The sequence below is a fragment of the Lygodium microphyllum genome, chromosome 6 (genome assembly GCF_053477565.2).
Source record: "Lygodium microphyllum isolate KBCC chromosome 6, Lygodium_microphyllum_v1.1.10, whole genome shotgun sequence".
NCBI lineage: Eukaryota > Viridiplantae > Streptophyta > Polypodiopsida > Schizaeales > Lygodiaceae > Lygodium > Lygodium microphyllum.
In genome coordinates, this window is record NC_141140.1 from 80,193,930 (window position 1) to 80,217,372 (window position 23,443).

Here is a 23,443-nt window from a genome sequence, read left to right on the forward strand (position 1 = left end):
CCAAGATTTTGGAAAGATGATGAGAGATGATCAAGGTGTGATATCGAAGAGGGTGGGATGGGAGGGAAGTGAGAAGTGTGTGTAATATGCTCAAATGAAACAGAAGCCGTAGATGTATCTGAATTCCGTCTGCTTCATGAGCCCCCTCTATTCAAGTTCACATATGCAAAACCATGTGGATCTTGTACCTCAAAAGAAGAAACAGGCGATGGTTTTGATTCATGCAACACAAAAGAATTGTACAAACCTGTCATTGGACTTGGCTGAGAAGATGAAGATGGATCGCTAGACGTTTTGAATGTTGTATGTCCTCCTTGATTAGAGAGATGGCCATCTGTTGAGAATGGAAAAAGACTAAATTTTTTAGCGATTTTTGTTTTTTTTGAGGTCTGAATGGTTGATTTTTGATGGATTTTGAGTGATGTATGGTTGTTAATGGACGTGTTTAAGAGTGTTTGGGATGATATTGATTATGTTTTGGAATTTCATGATGATTTTTAGTGGAAATATGAAGCTCTGTGATGTTCTAATAGGTTCTGTTGAGGTTTCGATTGGTTCTGATACCTTATGTATAGCTTCTGTTTTGTTCTGATTTTCTTTCATATGAAGCATGGATTGATTATTGATGAAGTTTGAAATGTTTTGAAAGCTTATTGAACAGTTTTTGATAGTTTTGAATGGTTTTGGTATAAGTTATGAGGATCTACTGTTCTATGATGACCTTCTATAACCCTCTGTAAACCTTCTATAGAGCCTCTGTCTCTGTTCTATCTCTGCTCTGTTCTTGTTCTATTCTGTTCTGTAGATCTTCTGTAAGTGTTCTGTAGAATGTATGTGTGAATTTGGAAAAGTTTTCTAACAGTTGAAAAGGATGAATCTAAGTTCAAAAGAGCTAAAACAAATGGAAGAAATAGTTGTTGAAGACTGAATAGAAGACTGAAGTGACAGTGATAGAAGTGAGTTATGAAGAGACAACGTAGTGGCTCTGGTGCCCTTTCATACCTCCCATACCTCTTGGGAGGTGCATCCATGACCTAAGAGGGATTATTAAGAGTCATTATTGAGTATTGTAGTGAGGAGATGATGTATTATTGATAGAGAGAGAGAGAGAGAGAGAGAGAGAGAGCCAGAGATAGCCAATTCTATCAAAACGATGTATCTGTATATGAGAGATTGAGAGAGAAAAATATGGACATTGAATATGAATACTATGTGAATGGTTTCCATTCAAAAATGGTGTATTCTTTTATGTTCCTTGTTTTATTGATGGATTCTATGAAGATGTTGAAGATTATGGTTGATTCTATCAAATCCGTGGGAGATATCTACTATGATGCTGTGTGAAGATTTGTTTTCTTTCTTGTTTTGGTCATCAAAAGAATGAAATAAAATCTTGCTGATGTTACAAGATAGATTTTCTTTCAGTAGAATCCCCCTTTCCTTGGTGTTCCTCTTGGGGCTCCATGTTTTTGATGCGCAGCTAGGGAAACTTGCCATCAACAAGCATCAGAAGAGGCTGAAAATAAAAGAAATGGTATTGCCAAGAAGAAAAGAATTCAATGGATGTTTGCAAAGTTCCTTATTCCACTAAATAATTGGAGATTCTCATTATCAAAGCCACTTTCCACAAGAAGTTCATCCCACATTGGCGGAAACATATTACCATCATGATGCAAGCTCTATGCGATGGACTGTTTTCTCTTCCTGTTGAAGCAACAGAAACTTGCACCTTGGTGGTAAATTGTTTGGAAACAAACTGAAGAGTAGAAGCAGAGAGAATTACTATCCATGGAAGATTTGTCATTTATTGAGAAGTTTCCAGACATCATCAAGTGCGAGATCATGAAGAAGCTTCAGGAGTCGTGGGTCTGTGGAGGTTCATGAAAACAAGAGGGAAAAGAGTTGGATTTTGCTCTTGGATGCTCAACAGCAAGATACATGGGATGCTTGGTGCACTGACAATCTTCTGTTTGTCCAATTAGCAACCCACTAGAAGTTGGTAGACAGAGTGTTTTTCACAACATACACTATTGAAACCCTCAGAAGCTGGCATTATAATGATGGCAAAACAATGATCCTAAGAAGAATGAGTTTTGATACTTTCATAATGGAATATCTCCCCCTCTGTAGTGGTTTGGAAGCCGAATTCAGAGATGTTGAAAAGAAGGAAGTAGAAGAGATGTTGGCCAGAGAATCCCCTAGAGACTGAAGCCCTTTCTGATTCTATTCTGTTGAGTATTGAACAACTAGTTGGACCCAAGCCCCTGATGAATGATGCAATCAAGAGGCAAGCATTAGAACGAGTCCAGAGGTACGTGAGAAGAGAGAAGGCAAGAATTAAGGCTGAGAACGAGCTCGCAGCAGAAGCCTCCTTTGATGCCCTAAAAGCACTCTTTACAAAAGTCCCCATGGCGACTCAAGGTCCCCTTCCTAGTCAATTCGTACTGGAAATATTGATGACAGGCTAGCAAATGTAGTCCCATTGCCAATTTTTAAGGGAGAGTATAATGAAGACCCTGATCTTCATGTAGCAGAGTTTATGGTAGCATGTGTGGATAACAATGCCAGAACCCCTGAGCACTGGTTAGCGATATTCCCCGCCACTTTCAAGGGTGCGGAGTTTCAATGGTATGAGAGACAAGCAATAGGAACTTTTGGCACATGGGATGATCTGAAGTTGGCCTTCCTCACTAAATTCAGGCGTGAAGGTTTTGAAGAGCGGATGCGAGAGGAGTTCATGAACCTAAGTCAGTCCTCTGGAGAAGAGTAGAAGCTTATGTCTCACAAATGGAATCCATCCTGAAGAGATGGACTAACCATCATTTGGACGAAGGTATCCAGAAAGGAGTGTTTCTCAAAGGCCTACAACCAGAAGTCTTACCTCCTCCCATGCCAGGAATGGTATACCCACCAAATGCAGTCCCAGGGACAGCTCCCTACCCCTATCCTCAGATGCAAATAGTGCCACAGTATAGTGCACCTAATCCACTGTGGTCACCACAGATGACAGTGCCTCAAATGGTGGTTCAACCACAACAACAGTGGCCTCAAATAGTTTCTCCAATGGCGACTCAACAACAGTGGAATCCTACCAACTGGAATCAACAATCCCAAGTCTCAACAGGAGCTCTGTATCAGAACTAGAACAGAGGACCCTCTGGATCAACCCAACCAGTGTATGCAGTAATTACAGAAGCTTCACAAAACCCTACTATAAGTACTTCAGGAGGTGAAAATATGAAGGACTACTTATCCAACTCAGTTGCAAGTATCAAGAAAGAGCTTATGGATGTGATTACAAAGTAGCTACATACATTGAAGGTGAATATTGCCAATATATCCACTCCTGCGAGAGCTGGGAGAGATGTGATGCATTCTAATATATGGTGTAGAAAGTGTCATCAAGTGAGACATTTAGCCACTGAAGGTACTTGAAAATCAACCATTCCTGGAGCCTTTTGTTCCTACTATTTGCAGAAGAACCATACATAAGATATTTTCTCTCTGAAAGAGATGCGCGAATGAAGACAAAAATATGAAAATGCAAGATTCAACTTGCTAGAATCCAAAATGACAACACAGGATATTGGACCAAAGCCTAGGGAGTTTGGTCCTAATTTTGGTCCAATGACGTTTCCCTCTCAAAGTTACAGAGGACGACAGTTTGGCGGTAGTTAGAGATCCGAGGTGGAATGTTACAAATGTGGAGAAAAGGGTCATATCTCACCAAATTGTCCAAACCCTGGAAGATTTGTGGATTACAAGCCCTTATGCAGCTTATGCAAAGGAGAAGGCCACACTGCAAAGGACTGTCTAAGTCCATCCCCTGTCAAGGCCAACGCCCCTGATAGCCAACAAAAGGCACAGGACCCTGCCTCCATTTTGGTAGAGTTGGAAGTTGCTACTATCACATACACCAAGAAGAAGGGAAAATATTGTCTAGAAAGAGAACAACTCCCCTGCCAAGACTGTGAAGTTCAACATGCCAACAGAGGGACAGAGCAATACATGACATAACAGTGCAATACAGAGCATTGTAGTGCCACAGAGAGTCACAGAGACAGTCCCAGAAACAAGACCAGAGGTCCAAGAGATAGATGATATAGAACCACCTCTAGAAACAGAGGAAGTGCTGATGCTGCCATTGCTAGAAGAAAAAAGAAATATGAAAATGGGTGTAGCCCCATTCCCCAGCACGCTGGAAAAGCCCGTGGATCCTATCAAAGACTATGACTTGGTAAAAGACTTGACAGTTTTAAACCAAACTTAACATTCCAATAGTTGTTGATACTGTCTCCCGACTGCCGAAAGAAATTCAAAAGCATTTTAACAAGAAGACGTGGACTAAGGATTGCTCCTTCAACAGTGACCAAGACCAATAAGGCCCCCGAGCCTGTAAAGGAAGTAGATATGGCTAATGTCTTCCTAGATCTTGGAACCCCAGAGATTAGTGTATGGATAGAAGGATGATTTACTTTAGATGCATTGATTGATGGAGGCTCATCAGTCAACATAATGACGGATGTGACAATGAAGGACTTAGGGTTGCAAGGAATTCGACCTACACAATGGCTTATCAGATTGGCAGACGAAAGCAGAATTAAACCATGTTGGGCATTCTCCCATATGTAAAAACAACCCTTGCAGGAAGAGACTATTGGTTGACATATTTGGTGGTTAAACCAAATTCTTATGGGATCTTATACCCTCTACTATTGGGAAGACCTTGGCTTTTTGAAGCAAGAGCCAAGATGCATTGGTTCAAAGGAACCCTAACCCTAGGCAGAGGATCCAACAATGTGGTGTGGAAATTGTATGGATCGCAAAAAGGTAATGGATCCACATCCATCGAAGTCATAACTGACTCCTCCAACGAGGTAACAGATGGTACATCAAGAGATGAAGAGGCTGTTAAATAGATATTTCATAAGAAAACAGAGGCACAGTCCCTACAAAGGAAGCAAAATCTTTGTCCATGGGAGAATACCTCCTGCCTCAACTAGAATTAACTTTTGAAATTACCTCTGATAGCGAGATAGAAGCATGGATGTATTGTTCTCCCTGTTAAATGTTAGTTGTAGAGATAGTAACATAGACAGAGCCAGAGATAGAAGCAGAAACAAAAATAGACAGAGAGGTGGAGGATCTATTCTTCCCCTACAAAGCCTCTATAGAAGTAGAGACAGAGCCGCCAGAGGAAGAGGATGAAAATGATGAGGAAGAAAATGAAGCAGGTTATGAAAGTGCAAATGAAGACGTTCCTTTGATAGTGGAAGATCTTGTTGATGTTCCTACAAAGACCTCAGAGGCCGAAGATCTCGGGGTATTGGAGGAAATGACTATGGTTCTGTTTCGGTTGACCAATGAACCACAAAGTATGCATAATTTGCATAAGCAATGGATTAAAGGCATAAAAATTAAGTTCACTAGTGACTCCTGTCACCCTGACCACTCATTCCGGAGAAAAGATAATGATGATGCTCCTTGTCAATAGAATCCAGAGCTATTAGAGCCACGGCTTCTAGAAGGTCTGTGCTATGTGACATTCCTAGACGCATCCTCTAAAGATGAATCCCTAAGTCTAGAAGAAATCACCACTCACACAGAAGAAAACAAAGCTCTGATACCCTTCCAGCAACCTCAACAGACAAATGAGTCATCTGTTCAGAAGAAGGACACTGGTTCTAGTGGAACATCAGACGATGACACTACTCCCTTGAAAGAGTCAGACCTCTATCCAAAAGCAATCCGTGGAACATTTATCCGCAAAGTGGAAGGTGAAAGGCAAGTGATATTCCTAAATACTGATGGTACTAAACGTCACCTGAAAGTGGGTCTCAATCTTCCAAAAGAAGAACTAGTGGTCCTACGAGATCTACTAAAGGAGAACTTAGACGTGTTTGCTTGGTCGTAAAAAGACCTAAAGGGAATTGATCCCACAGTATGCCAACATCACATTGACCTAGAGCCTGATGCCAAACCTATGAGGCAAAGACAAAGGAGTATGAATCCTAATTATTCTGCTCTGGTGAAGGCTGAATTATTAAAGCTCCTTGAAGCCGAGTTCATTTATCCCGTGGCTAACAGGGAATGTGTTTTGCCCATTGTGGTAGTACCCAAGAAGAACAAGGAACTTCGAATATGTGTGGAATTTCGAAAGCTCAATTCAAATATGAAGAAGGATCATTTCCCTATCCCTTTTACAGACCAGTTGTTGGACACAGTGGGGCCATGAGCTGTATTCCCTCTTGGATGGATTCACCGGATATAACCAAGTCCAAATCACAAAAGAGGACCAATCCAAAACAACCTTCACCACATAATGGGGGACCTATGCTTACAGAGTGATGCCGTTTGGGCTCTGTAATGCTCCTTCTACCTTCTAACGAGTAATGATGGTTGCTTTCTAGAATCATCTGTATGATTACATTGAGGTGTATCTTGATGACTTCTGTGTCTATAGCTTAATCTGTGAGCACTCGGGACACCTAGACCAATATTTTGATAGATGCTGAGAGTATGGGATTTCTCGCAACCCTGACAAATGTGCCTTTGGCGTTTCATCAGGAGTTCTTCTAGGCCATATTGTCTCTACACAAGGGATTGCAATAGACCGGGTGAAGATTGAGAAGATTTCCCCCTTGGCAGCACCAACAAACCTCAAGCAATTGAGAAGATTTCTTGGCCATGTGGGCTACTACAGAAGATTTATTGTACATTTTGCAACCAAGGCAGCCCCTCTGCACAAGCTCCTAAGGAAAGATGCTGTCTTATGTCAAAAGGCCCCCTCTAAATTAGATCAACCGATATATTATGCAAGCTGAAAGGTCAGTAATAGGGAACGGAACTACATAGTGATAGAGCTTGAGTGCTTGGCAATGGTGTTTGCACTAGAGAAGGTTCAACACTATCTATTGTCAATGCATTTCAAGTTCTACGCGGATCATGAAGCCCTGTCCTTCCTCATGAACAAAGCAGATGTCAAAGGACGAGTGATGAGATGGTTGCTCCTATTCTAGGAGTTCGGTTTTGAAGTGGTCACTAAGCCTAGCTGTTCCCATGTCCTAGCTGATCATCTATCATGGATCCTCAAACTGCAAAAGAGGAACAAGATAATCCAGACCTTCCTGATGCTTCCTTGTTTCTAGTTGAAACAGGTACTCCTTGGTATGCAGACATAGCCAACCTCCTGGCAACTCAACAGTATCCTCCTGGCATCTCAAGCCGTGAGAAGAAGAAGCTTCTGTTAGAATTAGCCTCCTACACCTTGCTAGATGGTGCACCGTACAAGAGAGGCAAAGATGAAGTATTGCAAAGATGTGTTACAGGAGATGAAATCGACATAGTATTGAAAGCATGCCATGATGAACCATGTGGTGGACACTTTGCAGGAGAAGCGACAGCCAGGAAGGCTCTGTTAGCATGATACTGGTGGCCGACCCTCCACAAGGATGCACATGATTACTGCAAAAGATGTGATTCTTGTCAGCGAATGGGGAAACCCAACAAAACAAGTGCCATGCCACTACAACCTATTCTTTCCCTAAACCCATTAGAGAAGTGGGAGATTGATTTTGTGGGTCCCATTGATCCACCCATTAGACGAAAGTAGAGCAGATACATCTTAGTATGTATGGATTATGTCACAAAGTGGTGTGAAGCTAAAGCTCTGAAGCAAGACGATGGTAACAACATAGCTCTGTTCATATACGAAAATATTATCACCCGTTTTGGCAGTCTCCTCGAGCTGGTAAGTGACAGAGGTACTCATTTCCTTAACAAAATCATGGAGGAGCTAACAGAGCTGTATAAAATCCGCCATCGCAAGTCCACTCCTTACTACCCCAGAGCCAACTACCAAGTTAAAGTCACCAATCGCATCCTCTGCTCGATCCTGACAAGAACGATTGCCGCACATCATCGCGACTGGGATGATCGACTTATAGAGGCCCTTTGGGCATACAAAACCTTCCATAAGGCATCTACAGGATAGACCCCTTTCTAGCTAGTGTATGGTAAAGAAGTCATCTTCCCTATTGAACTGGAATTGCCCTCTTTGCGAGTGGCAATTAAAGAACGCTTGGGAGATGATGAGTCACTACAATGCCACCTCCTACACTTGGAATGTTTGGATGAGATTCGGCGGATGGCCCTATAGTGTATGGAAACCACTCAAGCACGACGCAAGGCCTATCATGACAGTTTCATCAAGCACAAGGAGTTCAAAGAAGGTGATCTTGTCCTGGCCTATGATTCGAGATTTGGCAAGTTTCTTAGAAAGCTTCAACAACAGTGGATGGGCCCGTACTAGGTACTTGTTTTCAATCCTAATGGCTCTGTTCAGGTGTAGACCGTTGATGTCTCTAATGATCCTTTTCTAATCAATGGCTATCATCTGAAGAAGTACTTCCCTCTTGGGGATCTTGACAATCACAGTCGACCCACCCTTTCCCTTTTGGGCATCGTACTATCCTTCTCTTCGTGCTTTTGATAGCCCTTATGATTTTCTTCATGAGGTGGTCTCGTTCTGCTAGCCCCTCACATATATCTCTCAACCCTACCTTGTTCTCTTATCGATCCAACAATGGTGGCGAGGTTGGTCCTGACACATGGTATTTCTACCATTCTCTTTATTAACGAAAAAAGAAAAAATAATAAAAAAACAAACAAACTATTATGGGAGAAAATGAAGAAATTCCCTGTCAAAACACACCTCGTTCCAAGAAAAGGTGGAAACACCCTTGGGCGGGAAGCTGACTGTGGAAAAGGTAGTAACACCCCGCAGTTCAGGATAGCTGACTCACTAGCAGAACCTTTCCAGCAAGTAATTTGAAGCCAACTCCCTTGGTGCGCTGTCTCTGCAATACCAGTCCGTCTGCCCTTCTTAACAGATGACATTTTTTACAAATCATTGAAGTACCAGACTTGTTGGCTGCCTCCCTAGGTACGCCTCATCTTCAATATCTTGACGACAACAACAATCGACATGATCTTCATCACCAACCCCTTGAGTGATGCGAGCCTAACAGGATGGGGATGTGAGTATGGGTTTCCCTCTGTATCTATCAACAGAGTGTGAGACAGAGGGTGGGGTGAGTGACCAGTCTTTCCCTTCAAATCAAATGAGAGGCAAGATGTGTGAACGCAGTGTTGCACGCACGGGATGGGCCTCTCAATACACAATGCACGATCTGTTCTTATGCACTGCACCATAAGGCTCCCTGGCCTTCCTTCTTGCACTATATGTCGGCACAGCGGGATGCAATGTTGCACCATCAAATGCGCACAAGGCATACAACTTCTATACAAGTGACAGTGAGGATTACATCAATGGGTTTCAGGAATGGGTTGCCCTCCTGGATCTTTCAACAGAGAGTGAGACAGAGGGTGGGCTGAGTGTGACTGGTGTTTCTTCAATCAATTCCGAGAGGTGAGATTGAGGGACATTACGACATTTGGCATCAGGTACATTTATGTTTCCCTATACACCCACAGGATGGATCTCTGCCATCAACACATGGCACGTCACTCTGTTCTGTACACACTGTTGCAAGGCTCCTTGGACTTCCTACTTGCACCTATCCTAGTCAGGGTTGGACGAACTGATGCACCATCAACTGTGCACCCTAGTATACTCCCTTTGCCCCATTCCCTTGTCGATTCCTAAATCGGGTGTGAGATCTGGGTTTCATCATTATTAACTCGAGAGATGTAAGCTATGGGGCGAGTGATTGTTCTCTCATCCCATCTGAGTGCTAGTGAGCTGAGTGACTATCCTTCGTCAATGGCACCGATCCTGACAGGCTTCATCAACCAGCTACCTCCCTGGGTGCTACTGCATGATCCCTACCATGCTGGATGAACGCTGGAGCAAGCCGTGGTACCTCTTGCAGCCGACTCCAACCCTTTTGTAGGAGTGATGGTTCCTTTGACTATATGCGAACCGAGCCAATTCTTTATAACCTTATTCTTATGATTGCAAGTGTACGTTATGTTTTAAGTTTGGGGATGCCAGAGTCCAATCAGTTGACAAGTCCTAGGTTGTGTTACTGCATTTAACCCTGTTCGTTAAGGTTTTAAGTGTGGGGACACGTCCCTACGCGTCTATGATATATACCCCCCTACATATGCCTCACTTTAATCCTGTATGTATGCCATGATGCAATTTTACCCTAATGGGGTCCCTTCCCCACTCGCTTGTCCCTGTTCAACCCACCCTTGGGGCTGTTCCTTCTCTTTTTTCCTTTATCCCTTATTGTGATTTTTTTTCATGTGAACGCATCCTATGTTCACTGAAGCCCACATCCCACCTTACAGCCTTGTTTGTCCCTTTGACCTAACTATTTTTCCTTTTTATCAACCCCTGTTCTGGTTTATGATTCTTGAGTTATTAATTTTTTAAGCATTTCTTACAAATTGGATGGTTTTCCATGTGAACGCACCTTTATTGCTTTCGAACAACAATCTGACATGATAGCCTTATCCTGCATCTTTCCCCTAGTATTTTTCCTTTTTTCTCCCTATCCTTCCGATGCATTGTTCATCCAATATTAATTTTTGCGCGTTTTCAGGCCATTTTTATGTATATTTTTAACATTTTTCCATGTGACCATGCCCTATTTTCACCAGCATTCTAGTTTCATTTGACTGCTGTGTCCCACTAGTCTTTTTCCACATTTTTCTTTTTTCTCCATCCGATTTTGATCGTTGTATTTTTCGTTATTAATTTTTCAAAATATTTTCGATTCCCTTTTTTGTTTTTTTTGCATGTGAACCCCTTCTAACTCCATCAGAAGTGAGTTTTGATATAACATCCCTGTGCATCCTCTTCCCACTGACATTTTTCCTTTTTATTGCCCTTCATTTCCTTGCTCGGTTCTTTCTGTATTCATCTTTGAGCCTATTTTTGAGTTCGTTTTTTGGGTTTTTTCCATGTGAATGCGTCCTCTTTCGGTCGGAACCATGTATTGACATGATAGAGTTGTCAAGCACATTATTTGGTACATTTTTCCTTCTTTCTGTCGTACGTTTCGACGAGCGGATTTTCCAATATTAATCCCCGTATGTATTTTTGGTGTCATTTTTTGTGTTTTTTTCAAGGGAACACCCTGATTTGATCCCGGCCACCCCATTGTACTTTTTCGTAGTCTCCCCCTTACCTTCCGACCCAGATTTTCTTTTTACCGCATTGCGTTCTGACAAACGGTTTGAGAGTTATTAATTTTTCTTTGTTTTTGTCCCCATGCGCATTACTTTGCATGTGAATGTGCGGCTTTTTGAATTTACGCGCCTCGACATGCCTCGATCTCTTCGCGCCGTTTTGTCCCAACGTCCTGGCCCCTGTTGTTTCCCATCCCTACAAATTTTTTAAACCCCGCTCCGCACATGCACATGAGACGGGATCGGCTCCCCATTCTTTCTTTTTGTTTAGTTTAACAAAAACATTAAAAAGGAAAACAAAATAAAACAAAAAAACAAACAGCCAAGCCAAAACAATAACTAAATAAATAAATAAAACATCAACAAAACCATTACAAAAAACAAACCTTTTAAAAAAAACAAAAACAAAACAAAAAATACCACAAATACAAAAAACACACACACACACATACAAAACCACAACAAAAAACACCCAAAAAACAGCACTACAACACAACACCCTAGACAGACAAACAAAAAACAAAGAAAAGCAAAAAAAAACAAAGAAATTTATAAAAATAAAAATAAAACCAAGCCAAAAAAAAGAAAAAAGAACCCCCCCCCCCCACCGACGGTTTCCCTTCCCCCCAAAAATTTCTCTCTCTCCCTATCTTTTTCTCTCCTCGTTCTCTCTCCCCTTCTTCCCTTCTTCCTCCTTCCTCTCCTCCTCCTTCCCCCCTCTCACCAGCAGCTAAGAGTTGTCGCCTATAGCAATGGACAGGCTGAAGATGATGTAGCTGCAGTCCATGATGGCTGGCAGCAAGTGGAGGCGGATTGCAAGCTGGAAACTGGGCACCAAAAGCAACAGAGGGTGTGTGGGCTAGTGTAACCTGCAAACAAGGATGATCGTTGAATGGGGGCAGCTTGTCTATTTATAGATGTGGAAGGGCGCCCCAAAAATTAGGGTTTCCACTAAACTTTCTCGAACCACTCCTCGTTTTAGGGTTTCCACTGAACTCTCTCAAACCACTCCTTATTTTAGGGTCTTACTCTCTCAAACCACTCCTTGTTTTAGGGTCAGCTAATCAACAAGTAATGCATATTTTAGCTCAACAAAAACTCAAACACAAATAGAAGAAGGGAGAGAGAGAACACAACTCTGAAGTGAATGAATGCTATAAATGAATGTAAGAGTGTACAGTGTACTCAAGGGCATATCAATGTTGGAGTGTGACATCCACCGAAGACGAATCCCAAGTCTGTGACTATCAGTCGGAGTGTAGGAGTGATGAATAGTGAATGGCAATAGGCTAGTCACCAAAACACAGTAGTTTGGAGGCTAGAAATTAGAAAACGCAGCAGTGTATGACCGATCGAGGTCTGGAAACTGTGCACGATCTATTATAAACAACAAGCTGAAACAATGCCTGAGAGTGTTAGGGCCTGTAATGTTGAAAATGAAGGTTGGCTGACCCTAGAGATGATGGATAGCAGGCTGAACAGCAGTGTAGGACAGTTTGGAGCAATCGCCAGCAACTGAGAGTTGTCACCTACAGCAATGGACATAAAAAGAAGGGAAATGCGAGATAAGGAAGATGAAAAAGATGGAAAATTCAGCAAAAACTTATGAAGGGAATCTGCTTAGAAAAACAGAAGGAATAGGAGGAACTACAAGAGGAGGTTCAGAAGGGGTAGGTGATGATGTCGGATCGCCAATGAAAGGACAAAAAGTAAAGACAAAAATGTGACGAAAATTACAAGGAGTAAAAGACAACAGTGGAATAGTGTCAGGGTTGGAAGTGAGGAGGGAAATATACAACGAAAAACGATAGGACATAAGAGAATAAGACAAAAGATCAGTGGGATCTAACGGATAAAAAGAACAACGATAAGCAAGATCTTGGAAAAAAGAATCAGTGAATAATGGATGATCAGTAATATGACACAATAGTTGAGTTTGCAAAGGCTGGATATCAGATTTGTGGAATATACCCCTGAGACGATGAGGCTCCAAAGCATCATCCTCCAAAGGTGGGTGCCAAGCATATCCTCTACATCAAGACGTCTGCTCATGATAATGCTTCAAACTATCTGCTAGCAGAAGCTCAACTGAGTGCACATATATCACTGCTTGTAAAATCACATCTCCCACATAAACATTCAAATCCTCCTCATCAGGAATCTACAAATGCCTCGTAAGATACATGAAGAACAGCAACTGTACTTCATGCGAAATTAGCTCATCAACAAATCTGTCAAACACAGACTTCAGCAAATCTGCAGACCACAAATTCTTCCACCCATCCTCTAGAGGTTCTAAATCCACATTGCTCAAAGAGATATACAAGGCAAAACGCTATTGATTATACTTGATCCAGAAAGACGGTGGGGGTGACACCAACTCAGCATAACTAGTAAAATCGTCATACACACAATTCATACATTGTTGAAGGCATCTGACCTTAGCAGAAAAACCATTACACAACTTCGCCTTCTACTGTAACTGGTCAAGCTCCTCGTTGCCAGATACTATAGAAAAAACCACAGGAAGTGGAGGAACAAAAAGAGTAACAATCTTCTGATTAAGCTCTGCAATCATCTTCTTCTGTGACTCAATAGTTTCCTGAGAAGACTGTAGCTGACCCTCACAAGTACCCAGCCTACTGGCTAAGTCGATCATCTCCTCAAAGGCAGAATTATTCTCTTTAGTCAAAGACGCATTCTCTGCTTCTAGGGTAACTACTTGAGCTTCTAACTTCTGAATGGTGGCCTTCTAGGAATCCATTAGGGTAGTAGCTTCAGTCATTTGTTTGTGAATATCCGTGAGGGCGACTTTCTCAGATGCTAGATCCTCCAAAGCCTTACTCAATTGACTAGTCAAGGAATCCACTTTGTCCTACAAGGAAGTATACACCCCTGTGTAAATGGACTGAAGACAAGTCATCAGTGAAGTGTCCAATGTAGCCTGGACACCAGAAACTAGCTGAGGAAGCAAAGGTCCAGCTAGCATTGTTTGTAAGGAAGCAGGGATCTGTTTATCCAACAGCCCATCCCTTTGTGCTACAAATAGATTAGGACATGAAAAGAATGAAGGAAGGGAACTGGTAGAAATAGGAGGAATGGAGTCCTGTGCAGGAGAACAACTGAAATAGAAATAAGACTAAGGGGCCCTTTAGTACGTAACCTTTTACTTGCAGAGAATTTGGCAAGGGACTCATCCTCTGAATCAGAATTGGGCTATAATGGAGGAGGAGTTGGAATAGAAGGTGCAGGCTGCTTTAGAAGAGGAGCAGGATCAGGAACTGGCACACCACTAGGAGAAGGTGCAAGGGAGATAATCTTCTGAAGAAAAACACCGTAGGAGACAGTACTACCCTGAAAAAGGGTATGTCTTGTAGCTAGAAAGGGGACTGTCTTGTAGCTGCCTTATGGGAGGTTCTGTATGCCTAAACTGTCTCTGTAAGTTAATCATCCCAGTCGCGACGATGTGGGCAATCGTTCTTGTCAGGATCAAGTAGAGGATGCGATTGGTGACTTCAACTTGGCTGTTGGATTTGGGGTAGTAAGGAGTGACTTGTGATGGCGGATCATATACAACTCTGTCAACTCCTCCATGATTTTGTTAAGGAAATGAGTACCTCTGTCACTTACTAGCTCGAGGGGATTGCCAAAATGGGTGATAATATTTTCGTACATGAATAGAGCTACGTTGTTACCATCGTCCCACTTCAGAGCTTTAGCTTCACACCACTTTGTGACATAATCCGTACATACTAAGATGTATCTGTTTTGCTTCCATCTAGTGGCTGGATCAATGGGACCCACAAAATCAATCCCCCACTTCTCGAATGGCTTTAGGGGAATAATAGGCTGCAGTGGCATGGCACTTGTTTTGGTGGGTTTTTCCATTCGCTGACAAGCATCACATCTTTTGCAGTAGTCATGTGCATCCTTGTGGAGGGTCGACCAACAGTATCCTGCTAACAGAGCCTTCCTGGTTGTCGCTTCTCCTACGAAGTGTCCACCACATGGTTCGTCATGGCATGCTTTCAATACTATGTCGATTTCATCTCCTGTAACACATCTTCACAATACTTCATCTTTGCCTCTCTTGTACAGTGCACCGCCTAGCAAGGTGTAGGGGGCTGATTCTAACAGAAGCTTCTTCTTCTCATGGCTTGAGATGCCAGGAGGATACTGTTGAGTTGCCAGGAGGTTGGCTATGTCTGTATACCAGGGAGTAGCTATTTCAACTAGAAACAAGGAAGCATCAGGAAGGTCTCGATCATCCTGTTCCTCTTTTGCAGTTTGAGGGATTCGTGATAAATGACAGGTTAGGACATGGGAATGTCCAAGCTTAGTGACCACTTCAAAATCAAACTCTTGGAATAGGAGCAACCATCTCATCAGTCGTCCTTTAACATGTGCTTTGTTCATCAAGAAGGACAGGGCTTCATGATCTACGTAGAACTTTAAATGTGTTGACAATAGATAGTGTCGAAACTACTCTAGTGCAAACACCATTGCCAAGCAGCCAAGCTCTGTCACTATGTAGTTTCGCTCCCTATCAGTGACCTTTCGGCTTGCATAATATATTGGTTGATCTACTTTAGAGGGGCTCTTTTGATATAAGACATCACCTAGCCCTTCGACTGATTCATCTATGTGCACGTGAAACTCCTATGTCCAGTCAAGAGGCTGCAAGATAGGTGCTTGGATAAGGCACTGTTTTAGTGTATTAAAGGCTCCTTTGCAGTCATCAGTCCAAAGGAAATCCGCATCTTTCCTTAGGAGCTTGTGCAGAGGGGTTGCCTTGGTTGCAAAATGTGCAATAAATCTTCTATAGTAGTCCACATGGCCAAGAAATCCTCTCAATTGCTTGAGGTTTGTTGGTGCTGCCAAGGCAACAATCTTCTCAATCTTCGTCGGGTCTGTTGCAATTTAAGAATAAGTGTGTGCATCCTACTTTTAGCAGTGGAGTTCTTTTTTGATGTATCAATTCTTTTTCTTTAATGGAAATCTTTTTCTGTGCTCTCCATTTTTGGGGGCATGTGCCATTCAGATTACCTAGTGTTGTGTCTGTGTGAGTTGTATATGTGGTATGTATATATTGTTTACCTTTCTTGGATGGAGCTGAAGTTGAAGATGGATTGATGAAGAAGATGTTGGACTACAAGCTAGCAGAAGATGATGCTGATTCAAAGAAAACTCTTATATCCTTTATGACTTTGTGATTGCTAACAATTTTTTTTAAAAAATGGAGATAATATCCAAAAGGGTTTTTTCCTTTTGTTGTAGTATTTTCTAGATATACATGTGATAAGTTGGGGTCGTGGTTTTGGGTGATTGTTGAAGATACTATAGAAGATCAAATTGAGCTCTTTTCTGAACTTACATTATTCTTTTCCTTAGGTTGCGAGGACGCTTCCTTTTTAAGTGTGGGGATATGTTGAGAGTGGAAAAAGACTGAATTTTTGATTGATTTTTGTTATTTTTGAGGTATGAATGGTTGATTTTTTATGGATTTTGAGTGATGTATGGTTGTTAATGAAAGTGTTTGAGAGTGTTTATGTTGAGAGTGGAAAAAAACTGAATTTTCGACTGATTTTTGTTGTTTTTGAGGTCCGAATGGTTGATTTTTGATGGATTTTAAGTGATGTATGGTTGTTAATGGAAGTTTTTGAGAGTGTTTTGGATGATATTGATTATGTTTTGGAAGTTCATGATGTTTCTTAGTAGAAATATGAGACTCTGTGATGTTCTGATAGGTTTTGTTGAGGTTATGATACCTTCTGTATATATAGCTTCTATTTTATTCTGATTTTCTTCTGTATGAAACATGGATTGATGATTGTTGAAGGTTTAAATATTTTGAAAGCTTATTGAATAGTTTTTGATAGTTTTGAATGGTTTTAGTATGAGTTATGAGGTTTTGCTATTCTCTGATGACCTTCTGTAACCCTTTGTAAACCTTCTGTAGAGCCTCTATCTCTGTTCTGTCTCTACTCTGTTCCTGTTATGTTCTGTTCTGTAGATCTTTTGTAAGTGTTTTGTAGAATGTATGTGTGACTTTGGAAAAATTTTCTAACTTTTGGAAAGAATGAATCTAAGTTCAAAAAAACTAAAACAAATGGAAGAAGTAGCTACTGAAGAACTGAAGAGAAGATTGGAGTGACAGAGACAGAAGTGAGCTATGAAGAGACACTATGGTGGCTCTGGTGGCTCTTCGACATAGACATACCTCTTGGGAGGTGCATCCACGACCTAAGAAGAATTATTGAGAGTCATTATTGAGTATTGTAGTGAGGAGATGATGTATTATTGATAGAGAGAGAGAGAGAGAGAGCCAGAGATAGCCAATTCTATCAAAACAATATATCTGTATATGAAAGATTGAGAGAGAAAACTATGAAGACATTGAAGATGAATACTATGTGATTGATTTCAATTCAAAAATGGTGTATTCTTGTATGTTCCTTATGTTATTGATGGATTCTATGAAGATGTTGAAGATTATGGTTGATTCTATCAAATTCGTGGGAGATATCTACTATGATGCTGCGTGAAGAATTGCTGTTTTCTTTGTTTTGGTCATCAAAAGAATGAAATAAAAGCTTGTTGATGTTACAAGATAGATTTTCTTGTAGTAGGATCCCCCTTTCCTTGGTGTTCCTCTTGGGGCTCCATGTTTTTGGTGCGCAGCTGGGGAAACTTGCCATCAACAAGCATTAGAAGAGGCTGAAAATGAAAGAAATGGCATTGCCAAGAAGAAAAGATTTCAATGGATGTTTGCAAAGTTCCTTCTTCCACTAAAGAGTTGGAGATTCTCATTATCAAAGCCACTTTTCACAAGAATTTCATCCCACATTGGCGGAAGCATATTACCATCATGATGCAAGCTCTATGCGGTGGACTGTTTCCTCTTCCTGTTGAAGCAACATAAACTTGCATCTTGGTGGAAAATTGTTTGGAAACAAACTAAAGAGCAGAAGGAGAGAGAATGACTATCCATGGAAGATTTGGCATTTATTAAAAAGTTTCCAGACATCATCAAGTGGGAGATCGTGAAGAAGCGTTAGGAGTCATGGTCTGTGGAGGTTCACGAAAACAAGAGGGAAAAGAGTTGGAATTTGTTCATGGATGCTCAACAGCAAGATACGTGGGATGCTTGGTGCACTGACAATCTTCTGTTTGTCCAATTAGCAACCCACTAAAAGTTGGTAGATAGAGTGTTTTTCACAACATACACTGTTGAAACCCTCAAAAGCTGGCATTATAATGATGGCACAACAACAATCCTAAGAAGAATGAGTTTTGATACTTTCAGAATGGAATATCTCCCCCTTCATCTTTATATAGGGTTTGCATGGAATCTGAAGCCATTATCAAGTAGAATAAATGCTATAACAAAGACTGAAAAAGTCTTACCAAAAATTGGTTTGCATGGTGGTGATGTTGTAATTGAACGAGATCTTCAAAAGTCTAAGGATGGCCATTGTGTCCCAAAAAATCCATATATTAGTGGAGTGAAGGCTAAAAGGTTCCAAGGCTTTTATGGGAGACTTAATACAATAAACTCTAGGAATGGTGGCTCAACTATTAGATACAATCAATGAAAGTCTCTACATAATATAGTTAAGGATCATGCAGATAATGGACAAGCTCAGAATAGAAAAGCTAATGTTTAGGAAACACTAGACAAAGTATTCTTTTATTGTGATAAAACTCAATAGAATGATTATAATCTCAAAGACTTCAAAAACCAATTGAAACTTTTTAAAAAGGCAATGATAGAAGCTTGGGGTGATCAACACTTCACTCATTATATGGTAAGAAGTTTGCATATGTATGTCTCTTGACCGTCTAACTCATATAAGGTTTTTTAATTAACTTTCTTTATTTGTTAACTATGCAGCATATTTTATACAATCGTGTTCCATATTTTATCAAGCAATATGGATCTCTATCTATCTGGTCAACCCAAGTTATGAAGAAATCGCATTATCAAGCAAAAAAAAAATACTTTAGACACATAAGACATGGAGGTGGAAGATACAAAGCAAACAGTTTATTAGAGGTTTTCTAATGGTTCTATAGATAAATTTGGCATAAATTCAAACTCAAAGCCACAATCACATTATATAATATATCATCTTTGGAAATCCTACCAAACAACTGGAATCAACAATCCCAAGTCTCAACAGGAGCTCTAAATCAGAATAGAGGACCCTCTAGATCAACCCAACCAGTATAAGCAATAATTACAGAAGCTTCACAAAATGAGAACCAAAACCAGAGCTTTCCAAGTCTCAACAGAAGCTCTGAATCACAACCAGAATAGAGGACCCTCTAGATCAACCCAACCAGTATATAAAGTAATTACAGAAGCTTCACAAAACCCTACTACAAGTACTTCAGGAGGCAAAAATCTGAAGGACTACTTATCCAACTCAGTTGCAAGTATCAATAAAGAGCTTATGGATGTGATTATAAAGCAGCTACAGATGTTGAAGGTGAATACCGTCAATATATCCACAATTGCGAGAGCTGGGAGAGATGTGATGTGTTCTAATATATGATGCGGAAAGTGTCATCAAGTGGGACATTTAGCCACTGAATGTACTCAAAAACCAACCATTCCTGGAGCCTTTTGTTTCTACTATTTGCGGAAGAACTATACAGAGGATATTTGCTCTCTGAAAGATTCACTAACAAAGATAGAAAGATGAAAATGCAAGATTCAACTTGCTAGAATCCAAAATGACAACACATGATATTGGACCAAAGCCTAGGGAGTTTGGTCCTAATTTTGGTCCAAGGAGGTTTCCCTCTCAAAGTTACAGAGGACGACAGTTTAGCGGTGGTCAGAGATCCGAGGTGGAATGTTACAAATGTGGAGAAAAGGGTCATATCTCACCGAATTGTCCAAACCCTAGAAGATCTATGGATTACAAGCCCTTATGCAACCGATGCAAAGGAGAAGGCCACACTACAAAGGGCTATCCAAGTCCAGGGCCAATGTCTCTGATAGCCAACACAAGGCACAAGAGCTTGCCTCCAATTGGGTAGAGTTGGAAGTTGCTGCTATCACACATGCCAAGAAGAAGGAAACAGTTTTCCAGAAAGAGAACAACTCCCCTGCCAAGACTATGAAGTTCAACCTGCCAACAGAGAGATAGAGCAATATAGGACATGACAGTGCAGTACAGAGCACTGTAGTGCCACAAAGAGTCATAGAGACAGTCCTAGAAACAGGACCAGAGGTCCAGGAGATAGACAATACATAAGCACCTTCAAAAACAGAGGAAGTGCCGATGCTGCCATTGCTGGAAGAAAAAGGAAAGATGAAAATGGGTGTAGTCCCGTTCCCCAATAGGTTGGAAAAGCCCGTGGATCCTATCAAAGACTATGACTTGGTAAAAGACCTAGACAATTTTAAACCAAACTTAACATTCTGACAGTTGCTGATGTTATCTCCCAGCTGCTGAAAGAAATTCAAAAGCAACTTGACAAGAAGATGTGAACTAAGGATTGCTCCTTCAACAGCAACCAAGACCAATAAGGCCCCAGAGCCTGTAAAGGAAGTAGATGTGGCTCTAACACCTTTCTAAATCCTGGAAACCCAGAGATTAGTGTATGCATAGAAGGATGCTTTATTTCAGATGCATTGATTGATGGAGGATCATCAGTCAACATAATGACAGGTGTGATAATGAAGGACTTGGGGTTGCAAGGAATTCAACCTACACAGTGGCTTATTAGATTGTCAGACCAAAGCATAAATTAAATTGTTGGGCATTTTCCCATACGTAAAAACAACCCTTGCAGGAAGAGACTATTGGCTGACATATCTGGTGGTTAAACCAAATTCTTATGGGACCTCATACCCTCTGCTGTTGGGAAGAACTTGGCTTTTTGAAGTAAGAGCCAGGACGGACTAGCTGAAAGGAACCCTAACCCTAGGCAGAGGATCCAACAAAGTGGTGTTGAAATTGTATGGATCGCAAAAAGGCAATGGATCCACATCCATCGAAGTCATAGCTGACTTCTCCAAGGAAGTAACAAATGGTACATCAGGAGACGAAGAGGCTGTTAAACAGATCTTTCCCAAGAAAACAAAGGCACAGTCCCTAACAGTGGGCACTATAAGCCAACTACAAAAGGAAGTAAAGTCTTTGTCCATGAGAGAATACCTCCTGCCTCAACTAGAATTAACTTTTGAAATCACCTCTGACAGCGAGATAGAAGCATGGATGTAATGTTCTGCCTGTTACATGTTAGTTGTAGAGGCAGTAACAGAGACAGAGACAAAGACAGAAGTAGAAGCAGAAACAAATAGAGAGGTGGAGGATCTGTTCTTCTCCTACAGAGCCTCTACAGAAGTAGAGATAGAGCCTCCAGAGAGGAAGAGGATGAAAATGATGAGGAAGAAAACGAAGCAGGTTATGAAAGTGCAAATGAAGACATTCCTCTAATAGCAGACGATCTTGTTAATGTCCCTACAGAGACCTCAGAGAGACGGAAGATCTCGGGGTATTGGAGGGAATGTCCATGGTTCCATTTGGATTGACCAATGGACCACAAAGTATACAGAATCTGCATAAGCAATGGATTAAAGGCATAAAAACTAAGTTCACTAGTGGCTCCTGTCACCCTGACCATTCATTCTGGGGAGAAAAGATGATGATGATGCTCCTTGTCAATAGAAGCCAAAGCTATTAGAGCCACGGCTTCTAGAAGGTCCGTGCTATGTGACATTCCTAGATGCATCCTTTGAAGATGAATTCCTAAGTCCAAAAGAAATCACCACTCACACAGAAGCGATACCCTTCCAGCAATCTCAACAAACAAATGAGTCATCTGTTCAGAAGGAGGACACTAGTTCTAGTGGAACATCAGACGATGACACTACTCCCTTGAAAGATTCAAACCTCTATCCAGAAGCAATCTGTGGGACATTTATTCGCGAAGTGGAAGGTGAAAGGCAAGTGATGTTCTTGGATATTGACGGTATTGTGAACGTCACCTGAAAGTGGGTCTCAATCTTCCAGAAGAAGAACTAATGGTCCTGCGAGATCTACTAAAGGAGAACTTAGACATGTTTGCTTGGTTGTACAAAGACCTAAAGAGGATTAATCCCACAGTATGCCAACATCACATTGATCTAGAGCTTGATGCCAAACCTGTAAGGCAAAGACAAAGGTGTATGAATCCTAATTATTCTACTCTAGTGAAGGCTGAATTATTGAAGCTCCTTGAAGCTGAGTTCATTTATCTTGTGGCTAACAGTGAATGGGTTTCGCCCATTGTGGTAGTATTCAAGAGGAACGGGAAACTTAGAATATGTGTGGACGTTCGAAAGCTCAATTCAAAGACGAAGAAGAATCATTTCTCTATCCCTTTTACTGACCAAATGTTGGACACAGTGGCAGTCCATGAGTTGTATTCCCTCTTGGATGGATTCAGCGGATATAACCAAGTCCAAATCGCAGAAGAGGACCAATCCAAAACAACCTTCACCACACAATAGGGGAGTTATGCTTACAGAGTGATGGTGTTTGGGCTTTGTAATGCTCCTACTACCTTCCAACGAGTAATGTTGGTTGCTTTCTAGAATCATCTGCATGATTTCATTGAGGTGTATCTTGATGACTTTTGTGTCTATAGCTTAATCTATGAGCACTAGGGACACCTAGAGCAGCCTACAACTGCAGATGCTCATGGTTAGGGTGTTGGGCAGGTAGCAGAGCCTGCCATGAGACGGTCTGCTAGAGACAGATGTCCACCTAATAGATTTCAGCCCTCGATGCATTATGTCTTGGTTACAGATGCAGGAGAGTCTTTCACTTATGATGAGGCTATGCGCAGGGTGACAGTCACTCCTGGGAGAGGGCTATGCAGTGTGAGATAGACTCCTTGCATAAGAATGAGACTTGGGATTTGGTTTCCTTGCCTGAGGGCAAGAAGGCTTTGCCATGCAAGTGGGTGTACAAGCTGAAAAGTACCCCTGGACACCCCAAGCCGGCATGCAAGGCTAGATTGGTAGCAAAGGATTTTAAGCAGGAGCATGGTGTGGACTTTGATGAGGTATTTTCTCCTGTGGTTAAGATGACCACCCTGCACTTAGTCTTGGCTTTGGTTGCTCAGCTTGACTTGGATTTATACCAGATGGATGTCAAGATGGCTTTCTTACATGGAGACTTGCATGATGAGATTTATATGGAGCAGCCTAAAGGCTTTGCAGAACCTGGTAGGGAGCACCTAGTGTGCAAATTGAAGAAAAGTCTTTATGGCTTGAAGCAAG